Source organism: Oenanthe melanoleuca, chromosome 2 (assembly GCF_029582105.1).
Source record: "Oenanthe melanoleuca isolate GR-GAL-2019-014 chromosome 2, OMel1.0, whole genome shotgun sequence".
In the NCBI taxonomy this organism is placed as follows: domain Eukaryota; kingdom Metazoa; phylum Chordata; class Aves; order Passeriformes; family Muscicapidae; genus Oenanthe; species Oenanthe melanoleuca.
In genome coordinates, this window is record NC_079335.1 from 103,462,948 (window position 1) to 103,488,381 (window position 25,434).

A 25,434-nucleotide genomic window follows, 5' to 3' on the forward strand; every position below is an offset into this window, starting at 1 on the left:
TGCAGAACAAAGCCCCAAAACAAATAAGAAAGGAATGTTTTGGCAGATATCTGCCTGAGGTTTGGAGTTGTTTACTCTCCAGTCACATGGCATTCAATGCCACAGCAACTTGTGCTAAAGGCAAGAAAGTTAAAGGCATCCTGCGGTTACATCCCAAGGACTCATCTCTTTTTTGCTGTGATGCTTCAATGCAGAGAAGCCTCCAGAGCACCAGGAAACCACACAGAAACAGGGAGTTGAGAAGACCCAAGAAATGTCAGGTAGGGAGGACTGAGACCACAGTAGGGTAAGGCAAACTCCATTTTTTAAGTGATTTTGCGGCAACATAAGATAAAAAGTTTTTATTCCTAGAAAGTAATAATTTAATAATTTTACCAATAATCATAACAGTAGTGTTAAGAGCATGAAGTCTGTAGGCAACGAACACATATCTCTCCATGCAAGAGATGATGCCTTCTCTCCAGATTACCTCCAGACTCTTCTTGCTTTCAGGGTTTGAAAACAGCTATATGCCTGTTCTCTCAGCAGCATCACTACTAAGTGCCAGATGAGAGGAATGTTGCATTTGTCTTTACAAACAAGTTGTAGATCTGTTGGTAGATAAAGTTAGCACCTAGAGATAAAAAAAAACAATGGGAGGGATTACACTGATTGATGAATGGAAAAAGAGATTTGCCTTTACAAACAAACTGTAGGTTTTCTGGTAAATGAAATTGGGTAACAGAAGATGAAAGAATCAACGAGGGGGAAACTATGAATTCTATAAGAATTAAAAATTAAAAGGAAGGGTTATACATTAGAGGGGAATTTCAGATGTCAGGCGTTCTGGGAAGTCTGTGCCTCTCGAGTGACTCAGCCAATGGGAAAGAGAGAAGGAAATACGGCCAGGAAAATAGGATAAAAAGGGAGGCTGCGTCCTCCAAAAATTTGAGAGATCCCAGGGGAATGCCTCATGGCCTCTCCCTTTATTCGAATAAAGCAAAAAGGACTCCTCTGTCTCCTTTTTGGACATAAACCTCTTGTGTCGATGGATTAATTTTCCTTACACAGACTTTAAGATACTCCAAAAGAACAGCGTTGATGCAGCATTACTGAGCAGTTTCATGCTGGGAAATCCCCCAGGCATGATTCATACTGCCCAGTCTCTTCTTCCATCGGATTCTTATGTGGAAGTGCCAGGACAGAGAGCAGAGCTGCTAACAGGGCCCTATGAGAAACTGCTACTGTGGATCTCACCAATGTATTTCAAGTTAGCTCATTCAGAACATGTGCCTGTTTGACACAGACCTAAAATTTAACTAGCAAGAGCCCAGAGATTTGCAGTTAATTTCTCCATATGCAAAATGTTAGACATTTCTGCATGTATAGCAATGTGAATTCAGAAATTGTATCAGAAATGTATTCAGAAATGAGTATCTACTGCTCTCAGCAGAAACATTAAAAGACAGAGAGAAGATATAGGGAAGGCATACTCTGAAAATCATTCCCTTGGTTCCTCTGCTTTCCACTGAAGGTGCTCTGTGCATGGACCTTGGGTGTCAGTGGTCAAGGCCCCCCTGCTCCATGCATGTTCAAGGGCTTTCCCATTTCAGAGAGAGCAAAGGCACACTTGCAAAGATGAAGGGCTAAAATGAAAAATGTGCTCCTCATGTTAGTTGCTCTTCCTGTGGACCATAATATGAATTGTCTATAGGAAGAGGATAGATACAGGCTTAGTTTCCCTGAAACTTTTTCCACAGCAAAAGAGCTTGGAAGCTGTGAATAGCTTGGAAACGGTGCAAAAACCTCAGCCAAAGTAATCAGAAGCCCTAATGCCCATATACTGCTCTAGAGTAATTGAGAACCCTTTGTGGAATTGGATCTGGTGGGTAGGAGCAAGGCTGTGACATCACCTGCAGATACTGGAGATTTTAACCTAAAACTATGGGACATGTAGGGACATGTAAGGGCATGTCCAGACATGTTCCTAGTTCTCATTTGTGTTTGGACCTTTGCCATCAGATACTCTTATGTATTGTTAAGTTGGCCACTCTCACAGTTCTTTGGATGTGTGCCTGCAAATAGTGGGGACATTTGTTATTTTTGTTACATTAAAAGCCTTTATGTTTTGAGGCTACTCTATAATTTCTGTCTCTCTATATTTATGCCATGGGCTTCCCAGCTGGCCTGGTCCTGTTACAGCCACCACAGGGTGGTTGTAACGCTTTATTCAAAACTAGAAGAAAGGATTAGTGATCCCTTGAACAGAGACAGGCCAGTTTCTATAAGTACAACAGTGCCCCTTAAAGAGGAGCATTTCCCCATGCCAAAGTGACCAGCTGCTTCAGTGACCTGAGAGTTCTGCTAGACATTTTCATGAGTTTTAAAAAAAAATTTCTCTCAGTGGACCCTCAAAAATTAAATTACCTAAAAAATCACTGTGACAAATAAGTAACACAAGTGCTAATGTAAAAAGGTTACCTGTCCCTGATTCACTGATATATATGCGCTGTGAATAAACAGAATTGCTTTGGATCAAATATATAACATGCTTGTATTTACAGACCAGTTGTTTTCACTTGCAATAATTTTACTTTCTAGGGACAATGTAATTTTATTTCACTTCAGTCCAGCGGTAGGTCCCTTTACATCTTTTCCAGTAACAGATGTTGCTGTATGCATATCACAGCTGATAGGCAAGGAATAGATTAGCACAAGATCCTGGGGGTGGTTTGATGTTGTCAGCTGATAAAAGACCTTGTATAAGCACAAAGGGTCATCTTTTTATTGACACAGTAAATAACTTCACACTGTTTCCTTTGGCCACAACATCTCTTTGTGATCGTGTCCTAGTATCTCTGCAGCAGGCACTGCTCCATATATCCCATGCAATTTAAGACATGCATGTCTCATTTTTATAGTGAAGTAGATGTTTGCTTGCTACTGAAACAAGTTATTATCACAAAGAAAGTCTGTCTATAATCTCCGTAAACAGTTGATTATCATGGTACCATTTTATAATGTTTTTGTTTCTGTGCAGCCCCCTTTATGAAACACATTTCGCTGCTCTCCACTCACATTTAGTCATTATTGATGTCCATAGTGTTTAGGGATGCTTGCCAGTATCAGCTTGGCTATTTGTTCACCAACTTCCTTGACTAAGAACTTATAAATCCCTAAAGCTGAGGTACTTCCTCTGCTTTTTTAGAGCATACATTTTATTTTTTTTTACCATTACTTGGAGAGAGATGTCACCTCTTGCACTGAGGCAATGAACCTACAGCTACCTCAGGTCAAAAAAAGATACAAGACCAGGCTCACCATCATTCACCCAAGCCTTTTAATAGTTAAGAGGTATGAGGCAAGGCTAGCACAGACTCTAGCAAAACCTAGGCATAGTCTGAGGGATTAGGGAAGGGAGGGCGCTGTTCCCAGTCTGCAGGAGGGCAGCCATGCTCTTTGAGAGCGCAGCGCTTAGCTCCTACATGCATATGAGCGATGCCAGCCATTAACCCTTGGCGCTGACATGCTACTGTGTGAAACATCTGAGCTTTGGCTGGGATCAGCACTATTTGCTACATTGTTCAGCACAGGTGTCCACTGAGGAAGGTAGCGTGCCTTGTGAAACACAAAGAAACTGCTTTTTCATTACATACTGAATTGCTTGTGCAATTTTTTTTTTCATTAAGTGTTTAATCCTGGTGACAGCTGCTGGGGTCAAGCCCTAGGCTTAGCTGAGGAGCCATTGCCAGATTGCAGCAGTTTTATTAATGAATTACAATTTCTAACTATTTGTAAATTTAATTAAATTAATTAATGTTAAATCAAAAATGAGAGTAAAGAAACTTATATCCACAGCTGCCAAGCCTAGTGAATAAAAATAAAACCTCCTTTAATTTCCTAATGAATGGGCATTTCTGAGCAAGGACATAGAAGTAAAAGATGTCCATTCTCTGGGGGCTGGCTCTGAGGATGACCTGCCAATGGCCCATGGCCAAGCTTTGACTCTTGGTCTGTATTTTTATCAAAAGTTGTTTACTTCTTGCAGTTAATTACAATTCTCACATTTATTATTGCTACAGTTGTGTTAAAAGATGTTTTACCAAGCAAATTGAAAAACTGATTCTTCTGTGCAACTCTAATCTTTTCCCCTTGCAAACAAATTTGGTATACCATAGCATTTATTGTTTTATCCTCTACAGTGATACATTTCAAAAAATATTCTCTGTTCCCCAGATCTGCCTTCTTATCATTCTTCCTTTGAATCTGATAAAGAGATTTGGTGACACTACGCACTTCTTATCTGTACTCTAATCTGACTGAACCGTTCAAACAACAAAAAAATACAGTTTAGTAAAACTTTGGAATTATGCCAATAATGAAGCTCTACTGACAATTTACTGTACTGCACAGTAATGAAAACTTTAGGTCTTGTAGCATATTGTGACTTCACCAGGAACAAAGCATTTGCATAAATGAAGTAAAAACATACTAGAAACTTAAACATCAAAACATTACAGTGAAACAGAAATAATCCCAGAAGAAGAATGCAGCACAAGTTACTTATAAAATGAATCTATTTTACTAGCTATAGAAATACAAACAAGATACTTCAGGTGACCTTAGTTCTGCCTCCAGTGAATTCATACAGAGACGCAATGATGTTGTGGGCCAAAAGAAAATTACATTTATTTTAAGGACATATTTACATTTAGAAAAAGAAAAACACTTGAATGTGACCGTGCACTTCATCTGGCATCCCTGCTCCAAATAAGCTCTGGAACACAACCAACCTCTGAGCCCTCGGCTAGTACCAAGTGTCTCACTGTGATCCCTTTCGATGCTGTCTGTGCTGCCTGCAGGGTATATGTCAGAGATGGCGTTAATTGGGTGTGTATAATCACTAACTGTTGCAAGGGGAAATCCATGGAAGTGAAGGCATCCGGCAACTGTGGGACACACCCTTGAAGGTGACAAGCACACACTGTGCTGCCACCTCTTGAAAGTAAACTGGATGACTACACTCCTTCAGCAACAGCCCTTTTTCATATTAAACCACAGAAAGTCTCCAAGTCCCACAAAGGGTGAAGAACTGACTCCTGTGCTACATGCAGTATTTTAAAAAAAGAAAAAGAAAAGATCACAGCAATGAAGCCTACAGCCTTAGTCTGTGCCACACGGGATTGAAATCGCAGATATTCACTTGCTGAACATCAGCAGTTCATTTTCCTCTGCAATACACATGAATTCAAACCCAGAATCAACCATTTTAGTAGTGGCTTAATTTTCCCCCCACATTGCACAACAGGATGCAGTGCATTTTTCAAAAATTTTGGTACCTTTAAGTTGTTCCACACAGATGGAAAACAATAACATCTTCCTCTTTCCATTAGTAGATCTCAAGAGATTTTACTAAAGCAATTAGAGAGAATCGTCTATCTCTAATCAGTACATACACTTTTTGTATATGAAGAAGCAACAGGTGGTGATTGGGTTTGTCCTCTATACTTGAAATAAGCTGTACATTTGCAAACTTCAAAGCCTGAAGAGTCACCTGCCTAAGAGAGGAAGATGAATTTCCAGCCCCACCATCCTGTGAGACATGATTTCTTAGGATAATTTTTATTGGGTAAGCCAAATTTTGGTACAAGCATAGCCTAATTTGAGGAAAAATTAAAGCCTCTGTCAGTAGTTAAGTTGTTATGAGAAAGTTTGTTTGGGCTGTTTTTTCAACCAAGTTTAATGACTTGCCTTTATTTCTGGCCCCAGATAGAAAAGACATTTCACAAGGTAAGAAGATGAGAAGATGAGCCATTTTCCAATACATAATGGGAAGTCTCATGCTGTTGCTATGGCAAACTTGTCTGCATGCGCATGTTTAACCTTTCTGAAGTACTGAAATATAGTATGAAGAGCTGGAGACATTTAATGGCTTTGAGGCTTGAGATCAAAGGCCTGAGATCATTCTTTCTTTCTCCAGAGTTTACTAACATTAATGCAAAACCAGCAGTAACTCAAAGAAAGTAATTTTGGAGGCTGCTGAAAACACAGAAATTCTTACATCTATTGAGTATTCATTCAAAGCACTTGCCTGGGGATCTGACAGCAAAGTCAGACATTTTCAAGGATCATTTCTTCCAAGATCAGGTAACCATGTCTGTACTCCCTCTGTGCTTTTCCCACACATCTTAACATTCGTAACATTGCCTTAAACTGGGTATCTGATAAAGGCATCTATAACAAAGTTAAATAATCAGTGCCCCAACCCTTTTTTCTGGTGAGTGTGAAAATAAGGGCCCATAAACACTGGCAAGCAGCTCATGTGCACTTTGTACTGGAGAATGCCCCATGCTGAAGAACTCCCACACTGCTCAACAGGCTCCAAAACATCCCTACGAGTGTGGGAGCAGAAAGGGAACTCACAGCTCATCTTCAGTGAGCTGTGCATAACAAATGTACTGCAGGCACATCCTTTCCACAGGGAAATCTCATTCCTATACAGAAAGCATTGGCCATAATGCTTGAGAATATGACTGTTGTTTTTTGGTAGAATGCAGAGGAGGAGTTTACAGTAGTAGGCATTTGAATCACGCATTCAAAATTCATCCTGATTCCTGATTTTTGTGTGACTTTGATTCAACCATGGACTGTATTGCCACACTGAGCTAAGCAGAGAGAATTATAAAATACACAGTTCCATCAAAGGGAAAGAGCTGCATGTGATCTAAGATTTTTGGGGCATAGCAGTCATGTTACACACACATTGAAGGGTCCTAATTTAACTCTAAGTATCATCATTCCTGGTCCAGATATAGACTTGGCACTCAGATAATTAAACAGAATCACACAAGATGCCCATATCCATCCCTGCCTTGCCAAGGAGCCCCAGCATTTATTTAGAATCAACATAGGAGAAGGATGCTTGCAATGCAAGTGGTAATTACTGCTGGTAATTTCCAACACAGCAAAGACAGACAGCAATTAAATTTTGATTTCTTTGTGTATACATTTTCTTAAAAAAAAATCAGAATCTATATTTCCCTCACAGAGGATAAGAAAAAATGGTGTTTTCCAAACACTGAATAAAACTAATGCCCATGTAGACCTCTGAAAAGAAACATTATTGTGCTGTACAATATCACCACAAGCCTACACTATGTGCTGCTAAAAATATTATCCAAAAGCCTTTGGATAAATCCAAAAAGAGTGTTCTGCTTGTATTTTTAACCTTTACATAAAAAGCATTCTGTGCCAGAATTGTGTTTCATTGCTTTAACCAACATTACCCACACAAATATGGCAAAATTAACAATGAAACATTCTGGAACATTTTCTAAAACCTCATGAAAAGGAAGTTGTCAAGACAGCACTACCCTGACACCTATTTATAATTTCTCTCAATATGTAGTACCAGTGGTAAATGAACTTCAAAGGAAGGAAGGGGGGAAGAAGAACCAAATAAAGAATGAAATGGCATAGTAACCTTACCTACTTCTTTCTTCATGATAATAGTCATATTAATGCATCAAGTAGGCTTTTTGCTTTTTGTGCTTGATCCTTACAGGCAAATGTAGCTTTAATTATACTTTCTGGTCCTGAGAATGGAAAGGCTGGCTAAAATCTCTCCATGGGGAAATAGCTGAACAATGACTAAGGAAGACAATGTAGTCCCATGCTGGACTCCAAGAAGAATCTGGTATGACTCAAAATATTTCCTAGAGCTGAAAGTTACACTACAGCTGAGCAACTGACTTGCCACCTTTAGAAAGAGTGGATTTTTGCTCAAAAAACTCCTAACAGAATATGAAAATGCCACCCACAGCTGTGGAAGAGCTGACCTCTTGCACTCCCACACATTTTCAGAAAGTGGGAGTTTTCACCTCCTCTTCTTCTGTTTCTTTTCTCTGCACCATGCAGAATTTCACCTTCATCATGCAGCTATGGCATTTGAAATAAACAGTCCTGGCATTTGGAAAAAATATCTGTATGCAGGAGAACTCAAGTGGTTTGAGTTCATATGTAGTATATACCTTGAAGTGAAACAATTAAAAAACAAACCCCTCTGTGCATATCACATACGACTCTGTAACTGGAATTATTGGAATAAAGAGAAAATGCATAAGATTCTTAACCCATTTCAAATAACTGCCCAATATAATACTGAAAATACACATGAAAAATATTCTCATTTTACTTGCATACTGGAGTGGTATACATAAAATTTGTCCCACCCTTTTTGAAGAGATTACTGCAAAGAGGATTTGGCTGCTTGTGCATTGTATGATCTGGGGATTGTATATCTAGCTGGAAGACGCCAGGACCATAATAACATAGCACTAGAGCACAGTATTCAAATCCCTTATAAAGAGGTTATTTGCAATAAAATACTTGTATTAACAATAATATAAGAGACAATATAATATAAGAGAACCAAATTTAGGAGTATGACCTGGAATCTGACACTGAAAGTTCAAAAGCTAGAACCTGCTTTCTGAAGATATGTATTTCCTCAGTTAGCTAATATCCATAGTCATCCACTTGCAAATACCTATCACAGAACTAGCAAAGATAACAGTACGTGTATATTTAAAGTTGTAAGATAAGGCTTATCATGCATTCATGCAAAGTTTTGGAAAAATACTAAAGATACTCTAGGGGTTTAATGTTCAGAAAGAAAGTCAATTCATAAAGGATTTTCTAGCAAAAGTTCCATCTTTCATAGGCCCAGCGGCCTGAGGTGTACAGCCTATATACTCATCACTGATTTCTTATGGCCAAATAGGCCTACCCTGTGTTTCCAGTATCCCACCAATTATCATAGAATGTCTTGGGTTGGAAGGGACTTTAAAGATCATCTAGTTCCACCTGCCATGGGCAGGGATGTCTTTCATTAGACCAGGTTGGTCAAAAACTCATCCAACCTGTCCTTGAGCACTGCCAGTGATGGAGCATCCACAGCTTCTCTGGGCAATATGTTCCAATGCCTTATTACCCTCACAGTAAAGATTTTTGTCCTCCTAAAAAGAAAAAAGCTAAGCTAAACCTACTTTCTTTCAGTTTGAATCCATTCCCCCTTCTCCTATCATTCCAAGTCCTTGTAAAACATTCTTCTCCACCCTTCTTGTAGGTTCCCTTTAGGTACTGGAAGGTCACAAGGAGGTGACCTTGAAGTCTTCTTTTTTCCAGACTTGAACAATCCAAATTCTCTCAGCCTTTCCTCATACAAGAGGTGCTCCATTCCTCTAATCATTTTGGTGATCCTACTCTGGACTTGCTGCAAAAAGTTGATGTTTTTTGTATGCTAGGGACCCAAAACTGGATGCAGCACTCCAGGAGAGGAGTGGAGGGGCGGAATCACCTCCCTCCCAAGCCACTTCTAGAAGATTTCCTAAATTTCATAATGGTTAGAATTTCTTAAGCCAGTAAGATTCCTTATTACAGATCCTGTTCTGATACAATATAGCAGTATTCAAGCTATTAGACTGACCACATCATATGCATATATCAAGTCTTTCTTAAGAGAGGAAAAGTAACAGAAAATGTGTTAGTGGAACCTTTTTAATACCCATATTAGTATTTTACATTTCCACTCACTCTGTGCAATGCTTAGTTTAGCACTTACACTGCTAAAGTGAATTTGCCTTATGACAGACACTCCATCATAATGGAATTTTGGCATAGCTACCAAGGAAAATCCATCATCATTTTGATCTTTTACATTCTGTAACTGACATAAAATTTTATCTTTTTTTCCATGTCTAGACTTGATTTTTATAGAATACTTCCCCCAGCTCCCTAGTCAAGTGGAGACTAAGCTGCCATGTCTTATCTAGAAAAAGAAAAAAACTAGTAATTTTAATTCAGTTTCAAAAAGACGGGCACATTTTAATATCTAACTATATACATTAAAGTATCCATCAACAGTTAAACTTCGTTATTGTGTTTCATGCAGTGCAAATGAACATGGCATGAACTAAATAGTTCTAATATGACTGCATCAACTTTCACTCTGGTAGACAGCGAGCCCCTTAGTGTATTATGTGTCACAGCCCTCATCGGAGAAAAGCCAGAGGTTTTGTTTGAGCTTATAAACATCCTAGATAGAACCTCAAAAATTATTGGAAGGTTTTGAAGTCATGGCCCTACAGAAACATAAACCATGTAGATATACCAAAAGCATATTGTCATAGTCATTAGATAAATATGTAAAATGATACAGGTTTTAAATCTTCAAAATAAAAATTCAAACCAGATCATCTCCTTCTGTCTGCTTACAAAATATATTGTGGCCCTGCTAGAGTATCTGTCATAAAAATATATCATATCCAATAACAAGCACAATGAGAGCATGAAGCAGGAAATATTTCTGAACTATAAACATAAACTGAAGTTATCTTCAGCTTTTCATGATGATTCTCTGTATATATTTCCAATGAGGTCTTGTGATACAACAATAAACAGGCTGGCAAGCTCAGAAATTGACATTCTTATCTCTGCAGAGCCCACTCCTTGGCTTAATCCATATAAAATTTACTTCAATCAAGCAGTGTTTTTCCTCTAGGTGGCTGCAGAGCATTTAAGAAGTAGCTGGCTCCAGATGGAATAAGAAAGACGGCAAGGGAAAGACCTGGTAGGACTGCTATTTAGTAAACAGCTTTCTCCCTCATTGTGCTCTCTTTAGAAAACAAGAGCCAAACTCTCATCTCAGCAAAGATGGACCCACTGAGAATGCTGCCTTCCAGCTGGTTGCATCCTCACAGTGCATTTCACCTCTGAGGTCTCCTTTGCTCTTCATCAAAGCAGTTGCTAAAAATAGGACTTGGATGAAGTGGCACAATAGTCACCTTACCTGAATTGAAAAGTTAAAAAAACACTCTGTTTCTGGGTTTTATGGCTTCCTGTGTGGTCCTGGCCCAGACTCACACAAAGACATAGGTTCATAAAGGATGATTGAGACAGGATTCAAACACATGAATGCAAAACTGCAGTCCTGGCAGGGTTACTCTGACCCCAGCAAGGCTGAACTTTTTCATTATGGATATTTAATTCCTGCCTTTACATTTCCTCAGGCACCTCTGCTTTTGTTCTGCATGTTCTCACGACTATGTGGGCATTGGCAGGCATAAAACCTGACTGACACTCCAACAGTGAGACCCATCAAGGACAGCTGCCTTAAAACAGTGGCAGTGCTGCCATGTCCCATTCAGGATTCAATAGACTAGAGGTAGAGGGTGAGCAGAGTGATAGGGATTTGGCCAGGAGGCAGAGACCTGGTTTCTGGTCTCTAGTCAGTTTGACGCAGCCTGCTACTTCACATGCTGAGAGCTTTGGATAAGGTATGCTTTGCATACTGCCACAGTCCTCTAACCTTCCTGACTGCAAGGTCTCAAGTGCAAAACACCATACAGAGCTTGAAAAGAGGATGAAAAGCTGGCTTCAGGGAAATGGTTGGGGATTTTCCTGCTGACAACACAGGAGCCATGACTAAGAACTGTCATCAGCCTTTTCTTTTTCAGTTCTGTATTTTAAAGTTTTAAAGGATCTAGACTAATTTAGGACACCACTGAACATTAAATTCAAGCTTTCTGAGTTTAAATGCTATGAATTAAAATTTCCTGTACTAGACATAGTGACTCCAAGATATCAGCCTGGCCCAGGGACCACATAGAATCCCACATAGATGCTATAAAGCCAGAATGACCTAATTCTGGGTGAAGTGGGATGAGATATGAGCAGACAGAGCCAAGGTTTATTCTCTAAACTTACCTTCCAGTGAGTTGGTTTGAGCATGGTCATTTACTTGGCTAGATACAAGCCAAGCTGATGTAAATCAACAGACTTTAATGAGAAATTGTAGCCACATGAGAAAACTCTCCCTATCACAGAAAAATTGCGGTTGTTTTTCCTGTTCATCTGTGGGTCACGTCCAATGGCAAAGACATTACGATAAATTCTGGACTTTGTCTTGTATACAAAGTACTAAACATCTAAATATGGTTTTGCCTCTCTTTGTTGGCTGGGCAGAGACTATGGAACAGATCAGTGCTCAGTGCTGGCCATCTTGAACATGTTGCCTGATGGAGCCACAAAGCAATTCATTCTCTCTCCATCACTTTTCACTCCATAAAGCCTTCCCTTGCCTCCCTACCGAAGCAGCAGAGAGATGTCAAAGCTGTACCAGTTTGTCATGAAGCTTGCTGTCAAACTTGACAGTGGCTGCAAGCTACTATATCTTTTCTCACCAGCAAAATTTGCAGGTGGAAACTTTCAGCTGCAAGTGTGCCTTTCAGACTTTGGGAAAAGAGAGGAAGCACAACTGCAGCAAAGCAGCCTATACAGCATGTCTCCTGAAGAAGCCAGATAGACAGAGAGAAAAATCCCAGAAGGCAATGAAGAAGGAAAAGGTATTGCTGGAAATTGTGCAGATTGTGCAGGAGACTGTATTCATGCTCTCCAAGGGTCCTTGGGAGCCACAATGTCTGCAGTCCATACCTCTGTGAGGCCACTGGTTTCTTCCCTTTGAGGTGAGCATGTGGAACTCACTCAGTAGTTTTCTGCTCCCATGGATCTTTCCACAGGTGGGGAGCCTGAGGGCCCATATGAAAGCATGAGCGGATTAGCTCTGTCAAAACAAAGATCCTGTTTTTGTGCCAGTAAGGAAAAAAGAGGGAGTGGGGAAAGCATAAAATAGAGTTTATGATATATAGGAGGAAAATTCTTTTTTAATAGAATATTTTCAACCTTTTCCATTAAAGTTTGGTTGCTTGCAGTGCAGGTTTTGGACTGCAACTCCCTCATCCCCTTAGGATGGTCTGCGTTTTATTATGTTAGTAAGGAAGCCCAGCTTACTCCTAGCAGAGCTACTGTGTGAAACATTTCAAATTCAAGCCAAAGTGGCAGGAGTAAAAGCTCCTCCACACTGATTTTCAGCCTCCATTCTGGGGCCAGTGATTTGATGTAATTTTTATAATGTGTAAAAGAATCTTTTGTTATCAAGCAATAGTGAATCACAAATGATCATATTATAATGAATGAAATTATGTGAATCCAAGTGTTACTAATATGATGACTCAATTTCAGCTGGGATTACTAACCAGAACGAGCAAAGGAACATATCAGAGGAGGGGAGGAGGTATTAGTCATGAAACAGGGGAGATGAAGTGAGTAATTAGAACATCAGAAGAACTTGCTTCCTTCCCTTCCTCTTTCCCCCTTCCCTCTCTACTCCCTCTACCCTTCCAGTGATACTAGGAGCGTCAATATTAGAAATAGGTGCATCAAAAGAAAAGGAACAACTCCAGTACCAGCAGTCAAGGATGAAAAAATATGGAAATCAGGACAAGTAGCAATGGTGCAAATCTGTCCTCTTGGAGCAGCAATAGTGGGGAAGTTAGGTGGAGTAAATCCTGTTACACATATGTGTAGCAATTTTTGTTGTTCAGAGACATTAGGGAGGCAGAATGAAAATTATGCTTACCAAGATGAATCCAGAGAAATGATGTGACATTTCAGTAGGGTCAGAGTATACATCTGCATAAACCCTATCAGTTCTGTGTATTAAAGGTAGCCATAGTCTCCATGGAGATAATTTAAAAGATTTAATGAGCACTGACAAATTGTTTCACATTTAAAGATAAGGGGAATGGGAAAGTCTTTGAGGAACAATTCTCCTCATAATGTAGCTAGGGTCTAGCGTTCTCAACCTGTCTTTCTTTCAGATCTAATTTTTACAGGTAAAGACTGAACCTTTTGCTACGATTCATGCTGAATTCTCCATTAAATGCTACAGAAAGTAGTAGGATTTCTCTTTTTGAAATGCAGTCAGCTTTAAGAATTGCCTTCTCACAAAGGCCAAGACTCATTCCTCTAAGCTGCAAGATTGTGGCTCTTTAATACTTTTAAAATACTTTTAAATACTTATCAGAACAAATGCACCACTATATTGTACCTAATTCTCTCTGTCTTCCATGTTAATCTTGTAAATAAGTCTGTGTCAACCAGAACATTCGGTTGCACTTTCTTTTTTCTGCCTGTGTGCAATGTGTGTGTGTACAGGTTTGGTTCTTTTCTACTCTTAGGTGAGTAATGCACTGTACTTCAGGTTAGAAAAAAATCTTGTTTACTCAGTCGCCCTTGTATTGGACTGGATATCCTGCCATTTGCTGGAAATATAGCAAAGCAAGAGGAAAGTAAATTTTAGCACTAGTTCTCTCACCAAACACGTTGATGAAATCATACAGCCATGGAGATTTGCACGCGTTCAGGACATTCAGTGTGGATTTCAGCTGAAGTCATACCTTAACTCTCCACTTGTAAGAAAGTCTTGCACAGAACATGAAGAAATTAGAAGCTCATCTTATCTTCAGATATTTTTAGAGAGATTGTGAATGGCAAGCCCAGAATTCTTAGAGATCCATTTATGTAACAGTGGCAGTAGCCAAGAAAAGAAAGAATCAAGATGAAATGAAATTCTTTATCCCATCTGGGCAAAGAGTACAAAGGGAATCATCATGTCTGCATGAAGAGAGTGATGGTGATAGAGCATTAACAGAAGAGTCAGAATCCCCAGAATCAAACACTGTGGGAATGAGTAAAAGCCACAGAAGGAAGTAGTGGCTAAAGAGAAAGGCCCACAGTAAATATCTGCAGATGCTGTTGTTTGCAGTGGGGGCTGAATCAACAGGGGTGTAGTCACACACACACGTAGCACCTCACCAGTAAAAGAATATTGTTTTCAAGATCAAAAGTCAAGAAGCAGTAAAATCCGTGTCAAAAAACATCAGCAGAGGAGATTGTGCATGCTCACTCATAAACATCTGCACTATGAAGCCACATAAGTAACCATGCAACAGCATGGAAGAAACATCTGCAGCATGTAGACCACCAGCTGTGCAGTAATAATACTTTGAATATCCAGAGTGCCTTTTATCTGAATACTGCAAAGCATTTTCCAAACAAATTAAGCTTCACAACACCACTGTGAGCTTCTTATTTAATGGTAGGATTACTTCATCCTGCACTAAATGTCATTGCTGAGAGAATGAAAAGTAACACCTGTATATCATCTCACAGAAATGTACAATTTTTGATGAAAGCGATGAAACGGATGTAGTTAAGTTAAAGTGGAGGAAGACTTGAGGTGGTCTGAATTAAATGTTTAGAAAAGAAACTCAGACATAGTATTAACATTCCCTCCCTTTCCACACCCCCCCCCTCAACCTTGTACTTTTAATGCAAACTGTCACATTAATTTTTATGTGGTTAGTCTTTGGTCTTAATTTCTCATTGGGAAGAGGGAACTTTCACAGGTGTGTAGGGGTGCCTCTAGATGTGCTCAGATGTACAAGTACATACCTTTCTTGGTTGTGTATGCTCAATAAAATGCATTGCTGTGCATTGCAAATAGCTTTCCTTTGTACTCCTTCAGATCTGTTTTTACAAGGCAGTTGATGATTATATTACAGCACTGCCTTTCAGGGCAGCATGCCATATACTAAAACAAACTTCTTGTTGTCTGTGCTTTCAACCCCACAGGGTACTCCATGTAAGCAGCATTCTAACCTGACTGTGCTGAGTTAGTGACATCTGACTATGTTTCTTAAGAACAAGAAGAAAATCTGGAGAACATAACATATACCAAATGAAGATAGATCTTACAGACACCCCATTATGATTCCTTCTTTCTGCTTCATAATACTTTTCAATCCCGTTGAAATGTTAGTGGAGGAAGCGCTTTGACGGGGAAGTTGTGGCAGTGAAGCAGGCTGTTTCTTTATCAAATGAAGTTCAGTACTAGCAGAGCAATGCCAGAATAGGCTGTCCTGACAGCTAATCAAACATACATCTTTAAAACTTAAATTTCTGAGGGCAGCAAGGAGATTCTAATATGTGCTTGACACCAACACCTTAACCTATGAATAAGGCTTTTTGATATTACAGTTAAATGATAATATTAGCTAGGACTAGGACATGATTAATTGTATTTCTAAGAAATTGTTAGGAGTGTTTGAATATTAGGAAATAGCACTAGCTTTGGCTATGGATTATATTTTAAGCATTTCTACATTCACCATCTCTGAGTTGGTCCCAGCTAGGCATGTGGTGGTTAACCTCAGGCCAACTTCTCCCTTCTCTTGAAAAGCTGGTTACAGGAGGACACAGCCTTGCTTGAGAAAAGGCTCTTTCATGGTAAACATTTTCCAGAAAAACTTGGTGTTGGTATAACTCCATGCCTGTTGAAGCCCAGGGTAAAATTCTGTTTGTCTGTAATGCCAGGTATGGTTGGCCAGCAACACCTGCTTCTGACGTCTCATCCTACACAACCAGCTCTGAAAATGTACTCTCATGCTCACAAACTTATGTTTTTCCAGAAAGAGCTCTTTCTTTTCTCCATGGATGCAACTGAACGAATGTGCCAAGTAGCTCACTATCCTGCCACGACTGACTACTTCATTGCAAACAAACCCTAAAATGGCATGAATTACTTGGGGAGAATAAAATGTTCCCTTTCAGTATGTACATTCATTAGTTTTTCTCTTGCATACTGGTTTTGTCCATTTGATTCACACAGGATTTTCCTTAGCCATATTTCAAAATAGTGAATAGAAAGATTAAGTCCTAAAAAATCCTTCACTTTCAACTCTATCACACAGATAATAAGTTCATCTACTTTTTTATATATGATATTAAGCTTCCCACACAGTCTGACCCATTTAGAAGAATGGTAGTAAGGTGTAAGGTTCCTGTCCATAGAAGTATCAATGTTTGCACCCAACACCAATTTCCATTTTGGTTTTCCATGATCGTAACATGTGAATTGCATTTTGCTTTTCAATTCAGACAAGCCTCAGAGCTCAGAGGGTAACAAAGCTGAGACCTAGGCTGTACACTAGCTCCAATTCACCAGCTGAAATAATAGGATTTCATTGTTTCCACAAGACAAGGAGAAGAACTGAAATCTGCAATCCCAGGCCTGACATCTGTTCCAACTTAATAACAAACTAAACTGATTCTCCATCCCCCATATGGTTATCTGCACATATGCACAATGGAACACTCAGTTTTAAGAACATTTGCCTCTGGATCCATGTTGGGCCACTTCTAGTTTCCAGACACAACCATAAATCAGTTCAGTTTCACTAGAAAGAGCAAAGATTCAGAGAGAGCCCCAAGCAAGAATCTCTACCCAACTTTCCTAACCCCAAATCTGGCTTTGCAGCAATACATTATATTTGTTTTCAGAAGTGGAATAATATTACATGAGATCACAGTCTCAGCAGCAAAAATTTATAAGTCTGTTCCCCGTAACCCTTCTACATCTGGTCCTTCACAGAGCTAGTATCCGTGTTCAGAAATCAGATGAAAACCACATCTTCTCTCAACCCTGCTTTGAACTCCCGTTGTTTTAGAAATATTGTAGCAAGAGGAAAAAGAAGAGCTGTGAAAGACAGCAAAGTTGAACCTCTGATCTGGGGACACTGGAGCCCAGGACTGCATGGCTGGAGTCAGCCCCTTGCTGCCCAGTTGTGGAGCAGCTTGGCCAAGATGCACCAAAGAGCCAGGGTTGAAGCATCTTCCAGCTAGGCAGCCAGTCAGTTTGGGACACTCACCAGAAAGCTGTGATGGTCTGATAGTTAATTAACCTCAGGCCTTGACTCAACTGCTTTCATGGCAATGCCAGATAAAGGAGCCCTCCCATCCCCTCCCTGCCTCAGCTGCTCCTCCTCTTCTCAGAAAGCACTCTTCTATTTACCTTCAAACAGAATCTTTACGTTCAAATAGAATCCCAAAGCTGAGGAAATTTGAAATACATTGTGGATGTGCTCCAAAAACTGCAAATTGCAAGGTGGGGAGGGAGCTGGTCGCACAAAAATGCATTGTGGGTTTGCACCATGAACTCCATGAGGGTTCAATAGCCATTATACCACTTGGTGGGTTTTATGCCAGCCAGAAAGCTGCAATCATAGCAAGCCGCTCTGAATGCTTGAGATCAGCAGGTAGAGCCTCAGAAGCATTTCATTGTTCCATGTTCTATTTCCATATTTAATTTTACACACAAGTAAATGGACAATTTGGAGCCTCAAACCTTCCTTCACGTGCTATTACAGTAAATATTTTTAAAGTCAGACTAGCTTGAAATGCTGTTTCCCCCATCTGTTTCCTGCTAAGCTTGTGCACCTTGTGTACTTTTTAACTTGTGAAAAATCCTAAATTTTGCACTTACAAAACACAGGAAAGGTAAGAACCCTATCATTAAAATTTCCTATTTTACAAGAAATGAAGGGAACCAATGCGTTTTCACAGCATTAAAAATGATCCTGTTGTACAGGTAGAGAAAGAACTCCAGCACATTTACATAGCTTCTTCTGAGGATACCACTTTGCTGCTAATTATTTATATAAATGTCCAATAACAGAGGGAAGTCACCATCTCATTTAGCGCAACTTTCATACTGCTAACTGAATGCAAACAGCTTTTAGCCACAAGCTCAATTCAAACCAGAGGCAGCTGCTAAATTATATGCATTGACAGTCAGATCTCACATCTGTGGAATGCAAGAAGGAAATGATGCAAAGTCTTGAGTTTGCTGCCTCCAAGTTCAAGGCAGTGGGCAGACCCAACCAAGGAACCTGTACCTTCCCGCCTGGGACACAGTTATGGGCAGGCACAGAAATGGTGACGGTTTGGGAAGTGATTTGTCCCACATACTCACAAATCATGTCTTCAGCAGTGGGGGAATGGCAGAGCTGGCCCTGACCCCACCTCCTGACCTCCCCATTGCTCTGTCTTGCAAGGTGTTTCATTGCTTTAGAACACCTGAGTGAAGCAGAGCCTCTCTCTCATTTTTTATTTCCCCTTCTAGTGCATTCACGAGGACAAATAAATGCACAGATCACACTCTGTGACCACAGAGTGATATGCAAATCACGTTTCTGGGGTACACATGCTTCCTAGGGCTTCCTTTGATGCTGCCTGAAGCACAGCAGATATGCTAACTGGCCTTTCCTGTGGCAGTCCAGACTATTCCTCTGGCTTCCCTGGAAAGTTTAAGACCCCCCTGGCGGGGTCCCCAAAGACCCTCGAATGAGACCCAGGTGTCTCAGGGGCTGGATTTAGCTGCTTGGAACAATTTACCCACATTGAGAGAAGAAATGCAAGCTGCAAAAATAAATAGAGTGTAAATTAGACTGTTAGAATGTAGAATTAGCAGATTTCTAGAATGTTTGTGATAAGGGACACGTGGCCAACATGGAGAATTGGGGGTGTGGATACTTCTTCCTCCTTCTTCTCCGTGTCATCCATGCTGGGTGACATGCTAGCACTTTTAGATTGGATGAGGACAGAGCTGGACCATGTAACAAGATTGTATTGTATTGGGGGTCATTTGTAAATACCTAGTACGTAATTTAGAGTATAAAAGATAAGTCCTGCCTTTCTCAGGCGGATTCTGCCCTGGACGTCTGGTGAGCAGACTGCTGTTCGCTGGACAAAGCATTCCTGAGATAAGGAAGAATAAACAACCATGAAAACCTCTAAGAACAGCCTCCTGCAGTCTCTCATTGATGGGCATTGGAAAGAGCTGGGTTCCAAACCACCTGCATGTCCTCCAGAGGTGATCTCAGGTCTAAGGAGACACCTCGGGATGTGACATTTCCAAATCCCAGCCCTTTGCAGTGGGAAGCATAGCACAGTCTGCTGCATCTGACTTCCAAAAGCAATGGGGAATATGCTCAGAGGTGGAAGATGCCCATGCCTCATCACTGTTATTGTATTACTTATCTAGTATTTACCAGACCCTGGCCCAAAGTCTTGGCAGCATCATTTTAGATTAATCAGGCTTGAGTTATCCAGGTCAAAAAGGGGTCATGACATTCAAAACACAGAGTTTCTCTTGACAACAGAAGCAGCAAGTGCTATCCCATATTATAATCTGAAATAAAACAGCATCAATTTTCCAGCAACTTTGTGAAAAATCTGCAAATTGACTAGACTTTATCAACCTTGATGACAATACCAGCACCTATTCTCTTTTTCCTGTTTGTTTTCTGTGCAATTAAGTGACCCAGAGATGTTTTTCCATTCATGAATCAAAATAGGGACATATCAGGTTAAAGGCTAAACAGAAGAACTTGGCTAAGAGCAATAATTCTTCCCTGTTATAATTGTTTATAATTATTGTTAATATTGTATTACCAACCAAAATACCTCTATTATTTTATGCAGCAGAATTCACAGTTCCTATGATCTACTGCACACAGCTGCACAGCAGTCTAGGGTAGGCTTAAAACACACTTTCTTATTAATCCTAGACATGTGATTTTCTGGGGTGGCCTCAAGCAAATCATCTCACCTGCAATGAGACAGATGAAAAATGCACCATTAAGGTCTCACTCACAGCTGATGTAAGATGGAAGAGACCTTCAGAAATTGTCCTGTGACAGGCTTGTACTGAGAGTACTCCTGGAGCCAGTGAAACTGGCAGTAAGCAGTCCTAGCTCACTGCGTATTCTCCCCTGCAAAGGGACAGTCTGTGTAAAAATATCCATTTACACAACAACAGTCAAAGTAAATTTCTCTATTTAGATATCCCCTTAGCATTGTCAGTCACACTCATGGTCTTATCTCCAGGGAACTTCCAACAGCTTCCTATTCTGGTTGGACTGCAAATTCCTACAACATGAAGTAAACACCTCTGGCCCCTGGAGCAGCCTTTTCCCAGAAACCTGCATAGGAAAACGCATGGTACTCTAAAAGACCACATGGCAGAATGAAATCTTTTCATTCTAAATCCACTATTATTGCTGTTTCCAACCATCACAGGAATCACACAGCATGCAAGTCAGGAAATGCAGACACCAGAGATCTCCTAAGTGGCAAATCCCTCTCACTTGCTAGATCAAGCTGCCAGCTGCTGCCCTCAGCACTGGACTCCCCTGCTACCTCCAAGCTCACAATGACTGAAATCTGGTGCTAACCTCTCTGCTCCAGTCATCAAACTGAAAAATGCAGCAAATATAAACTTTACAGTCTGCTTCTTCAACTTGTCTTCCATGAAACACACTCTGCAGCAACACTCCCACATAAGCTTAGCAGAGAACACTGACATTAGCAAAGCTGTTGGGTTGGTTCATTGGAGACCTAAATCCAGCAGCGCAAGCCACTCCAAAAGAACATTCCTGGTCTCTGCCCACTAACAGGGCAATGAAGACAACGTGAAAACTGCAGTGTTGAGCCAATGGATAAAACATCTGGAGATTTCAAACTGCACCAAGCAGTTTGTCATGGAAACCATGATATAAAGTTCAGAAGAAGGTCAATGCTTCATAATCTTTTTCTAAAGAGAGATTTTATTATGTTGTTTTTCTTTTGCAAGCATGCATCAATAAAGATAGAGCACCAGAGACAGAGAATAAGTGGGTTTATAAAACAGAATAAAAATAAATTTTGAAGTACTTTTTGCCTGGATGGTTCAGGCACATATTTTCAGCCTTTGGTGTAATGGGTGCATCTACAAAACTCTGCACTGATGGGCAGTGGTTTAAATGGCAGCCGATGTCCAGCACAGCTGATAACCCACCTGCACCAAAAGGTTAGTGGACATGGACAGACTCTACCATAGCACCTAACAAACAATTCTCTCTGATTTTGGAGGCTTTATCTTCCACACTCAGATATTGAGACTTTGACTGATGTACCCCTGAGCTGGTTCATATGCAACGCAGGACAGAGCTGGGACCAAGCCTCATGCCTCCCATTCACTCACCTCCCAAAACACCAGCCACCTCTTGAATGGTTAAAAAATACTAAAAAGCTTTAGAGAGTCAAAATGAAAAACCAAGACCACTTGAAGAAAAGGGATCACTTTCTTACAATGGGACTTTGGTTTTTCCTGTGTCTAACTAGGTTACAGCTGAAAGTATCATTGCAATGCTTACAGATTTTCTACTTAATATCATAATAGCACAGAGAAATATTTCATTACAGTGACTGCTCTCCACTAGGATTGAATTTCCTTTGTATTAAACAAGTGGAAAAAAAACCTAAAAACAACAAAAAAACTCAGGGTTTTCTGACAGAAGCTGTGTGCTTTGCTTTGATTAAGGTCCTCTAGGAGCTCTACTCAGGCTAAGACAACTAATTTAAGGTATTTTATCTCATGAAATTGGGATTTAATCTTAGATTTTTCAGAAGTAAAACAGAAACATGACACCAGTTCAGCCTCAGGTGTTTTCCTCTTTCCTGATGTTATGTTTCATGGCAACTTTTCATATTTAAAAGCTATCATACATAGAAACTAATCTTTTATAACAATCCACAACCATTTATATGAGTCTCTAAATCAAGCCAACCTAAGAACCATGTGGACTCAGAGTCAGAAAGCAGGTTCAGAGACGATCCAAACAACCAGTATAGCTACATTGCTGAGAAAGGCCACTTCTAATACCACTTGTAAATTCAAAACCTGCTAAATAGCGGCTAAAGAGTTCTTCCTGGGCTGTTAAAATATTTCCCTATAACCTGTTGTGCAGTCCTTAGTAGGACTTCACAACACTTCTCACTTCTCATGAGGTGATCACTTGAAGCTTCTATAAAATACAAGGAAAAAAATGCTACCAAGTGTTTTTAGAGAAAATCAACTCACAATAGAAACCCAGGAGAAGAGACCAGCAGATCTTCTCTCCTTCACGTTCACCACATGTGCACTTCCAATGCTGAGTCCCCTGATGAAAAATTAAATTACTTGTGGGTAGCAAATTACAAAGCACTATTAAAATTATATAGAACTTTCTCATGGCTTTTCTCTGGTGTTTTCTGCAACATGTCAGAAGATTAATTTGTTTACTGTCCACAGATGCAACAATAACCACAATTACTTCCCAAGGAACATTCAGTACAGCAACACTCCATATCCTTTTCTGCCACAACTGTTTTTCCACAGCATCTGCCGGGGGCTGCCACTGCTGAGAATGATTCTGAAAGCTCAAGGTATCCTGCATGAGCTCAGCAAGCCAGGCTCACTGTTGGCAGTGGAGGAGAAAACCGATACACTCTACTAAGGATAGACCAAAGAGAGACTTCATGCAACCATGGGCTACAGCGCAGCCTATGTCACTAAAGGCAAAACTCTTTCTCCTAAATCAGTATAAAACTCATGACACCACTCCTGACTTTAAAATATTATCAATGAAAGAAGACATGGGTTAACAAGATTAACCATAGAGGTGTTGCCACATACCGAACTATATGACGGCATCCTTTCATGAAGGCATAAAAACTCAGACAAGCGTTTTCACCGAAGCCCACCACTGATGAGACACCCAAGCAGCTGCCTGTTGCTGCAGATAAAATGCTTGTCACTTCACAGCTGGCCCACCAAGTAAGAAGGTGAGTGATTCATTTGGACTATTTCAATTTCTGGGACATAACTTAGATCTCAGTCATTTGTCTGAGTTGTTCGCATTACACTTCCCTTTTCTGAGTGATTATTAAAGTAGTCAGAATAATGGGACAAAGCTCACCTCCTGGGCATAGCAGGAGTTTAGGATGTGTGTCAGATAAATGTATCAAAGAGGAGATTATTCCTAAACACTAAAAACCCACTGGAAATACATACGACAGCCCCAAGGCAGTCTGACACTAGCATCCCTCACCTGGGGCTGTTAGACAAACAGGTCATATTTTACTCAGAGCAGAAAAAGCACACACATTGTGGTTCTCTGACACTCTTTAATCTTAACACAGCTGTGAGCTTCTTTAAGTAGAGAAACCTTCTGGGTGAATATGACCTTTGGATAAATCCTTCCATGTTCTGTGTCATGGTATTTATTGTTACAGTCAGGCTAATGATTCACTTGTGAATAGCCCTGGGAGGGATCTTTTTTCCAGCCGCCCCACAGACCTATAAATGTGTTCCTCCATCACTGTCACACCTGTAGTACAACAGGGGAAAACAAAGGGTTAACCAAAAAAAAGAGGAGTATATATTCTTTCACACTTTCATCTAGATTACTGCACAGAAAGACAGCATTCATATTTATAAGATATATAAAGAAACACTAAAAATTTTTAACATTGAGGCAACTGGCTTCTGATAAACTCTGTAAGAAGTTAAAACTGTTTGCCAGAAACACTAGCTACCTGAACATAACGCATTTTCCTAGGATAAGTAAGGCATCACTTCTCCCTTCAAAGCAGACAGTGGACTCTACAGGAGAAGAGGACAAAACCAATACAAGCCTTGAAAACCAATATCTGCATCTGCCAGTTTTCAGAAGTCCCACTAACTTTAAGAAGTTTTCTTTTCCGGTTTTCTTGCAGCTCAATATTTCAAAAATTGTAACTACAAATATTACCCTCAATATTACAAAAAAAATTTCTATTTCTACTGCACATAAGCACAGTAATCCTCTCTTGGTCATTCCACAGTCAGCTCATAATAAATCCTTTTGCTGAGCCACCAAGAAGCCTGAATTCAATCTGAACATGGAATTTGATGGGGTCCAAGCTGCCCAGGAAGGGAGGTGTCAAAAGCTGCTGGATAAACTACTTTGCTGGATCTAATTGTTGAGTGGATTATTGTCATTGGATACTGCTGGGAACCAGGGAAAAAGCAGTCTTGAAGCCTTGGATTTCTTAGCCTGCTCAAGGACAAGAAGATTAAAAACCTGCAGGGTTCATGGGAGACGTGTTGTTTTGCAGAAAATACATTTTTCAAAGAGGTGTTGCCTTCTTGGACCAATGGGTCTTTTCTATTCTGTTTTGCACATACTACCCTATATAGTGTAGTGGTTTTTTTTAAATAAAGCTCTCTTTTTCTTCTCCATTGCACAAGGAACTATGTTGCATTATCCTTTTCGCAACTCTCTTATAGCCACAAATGCAACAGGTTATTGGGCTGCTTCATGAAATACCATCTTATCCAGAGCCCTGAGACATGACCTAGGACTTTCACCACCAACAAAAAATGAATCAAAGTCTTAGTTCATATCTATCTGGATGACTTTCTCACATCTGAATGGAAAGCAGACTTAAACACTTTATTAGTACCTCAAGCCTGAAAAATGAAGGATGCTGCCAGCCACAGGTCAGAATTTGCAAGGGATTAATTTCTGTGTTCGGATTTTTAGCAATGCATATAATTCAGGCAACAGTTAGGAGCAGACAAAAATACATATGTTGTGTATGTAGGAGTGATAGCCACCTAATATGTTGGTTTATGAGATCAGTCTCTGATCTCTGACTTTCCCGGCTCAAACTCTCAGGCATCTGATGTTTTCAAATGATAGAACTTTTAGCACAAAAGCATAAGTAGTGGTGACCTGGAATGAGTTCAAGTGCATTTTTATGCTTCTCAGGAAGGAGCAGTTCATGTCACAAAAGTCATCATTTGTTTGCGGTAATTCAGAGACAGTCAAGGACTGGGATGATTCTGTGGACTTCAGCAAGCTGTGCTGT

The 25,434-nt window shown here is 40.1% G+C and overlaps 1 protein-coding gene and 1 long non-coding RNA gene across 4 annotated transcripts in view; one reads left to right on the top strand and one right to left on the bottom strand.

The window, feature by feature from the left end:
• Positions 1 to 25,434, bottom strand: part of BMPER (BMP binding endothelial regulator) — a 148,259-nt gene that overhangs the window by 8,024 nt on the left and 114,801 nt on the right. The gene's annotated exons all lie outside the window — the stretch shown is intronic.
• On the top strand, positions 8 to 24,794 carry LOC130249418 (uncharacterized). The gene is made up of 3 exons (XR_008839793.1): positions 8 to 260; positions 22,832 to 23,364; positions 24,406 to 24,794. It is a non-coding gene; the product is annotated as an uncharacterized LOC130249418 (long non-coding RNA).